At 33.9% G+C, this 1,095-nt stretch overlaps 1 protein-coding gene across 2 annotated transcripts in view; it reads right to left on the bottom strand.

The window, feature by feature from the left end:
- The window catches only part of LOC106869631 (uncharacterized), a 232,169-nt gene that overhangs the window by 126,488 nt on the left and 104,586 nt on the right, over positions 1–1,095 (bottom strand). The gene's annotated exons all lie outside the window — the stretch shown is intronic.

Below are 1,095 nucleotides of genomic sequence, written 5' to 3'. Positions count from 1 at the left end.
CAGTTATCACGTAGGTACTTTAAATTTCTTTTAAAGCATTTTATTACATTTAAATTTCTATCTTACATGCACACACACACACACACACACACACACACACACACACATATATATATATACATACACACACATATATGCATACATATATATAGATACATATACATATATATACATACATATATATACATGTATATATATATATACATATATATACATACATGTACATATATATATTATATATATGTATGTATATATATATATATGTATACATACATATGTGTGTGTGGCTTTACTCCGAAATTAAGACCATAACTTTTTTTTTCTGTATATGAACTGAAGTATTTTATAAGAAGTTGCCAGGTGTCACCGCTATTAAAAAGATGGAAATAAAGAAATCTGGCTGGCATCTGTACAAAATACCTCAGCTGATTTCAAGACAGATTCTTTATGTCTTGCCGCCAAAGTCAACTTGTTTAACAATGTCTGCCAAAACACCGCGAGGAATACTTATTCAATTGGTCGGTTCATTTAGTCACGTACGAGACTGATGTGAATGATTTCCAACATTAAAAACAGTATCCATTTTAGTGCTTTAAACCACACACACAACCATAAACATACACATGTATCTATGTATGTTTATGGCTCTGTGTGTGTGTGTGTATGAGTGTGTGTATAAAACATACATAAATCGCATGAGAAAATTTAGCATACCAATGTATATATTTTAACTATAATTATGGTGCAGCTATGGCTGTGTGGTAAGAAGCTTGCTTTCCAACTATATGGTTCTGGGTTCAGTCCCACTGCATGACACCTTGGGCTTCTATCCTCTACTATAACCCCGAGTCGACCAAACCCTTCTTAGTTTAGTCAGGAGACAGAAACTAAAAGAAGTCCTGTGCTTGTTTGTAAATATATATATATATATATATACATACATACACACACGTGTGTGTGTGTGTGTGTGTCCTCGACCACCGTTTGATAAACGGTTTTGGTTTGTTTACGTCCCCGTAACTTTTGGTTCGGCGAAAGAGACCGATAGAATAGCTACCGGGCTTACAAAAAATGTAATGGAGGGGTCAATCTTCT

The sequence above is a fragment of the Octopus bimaculoides genome, chromosome 6 (genome assembly GCF_001194135.2).
Source record: "Octopus bimaculoides isolate UCB-OBI-ISO-001 chromosome 6, ASM119413v2, whole genome shotgun sequence".
Lineage (NCBI taxonomy): Eukaryota > Metazoa > Mollusca > Cephalopoda > Octopoda > Octopodidae > Octopus > Octopus bimaculoides.
Note: the sequence above shows the minus strand (reverse complement) of the source record. Positions and strands in the feature narration are given on the sequence as shown.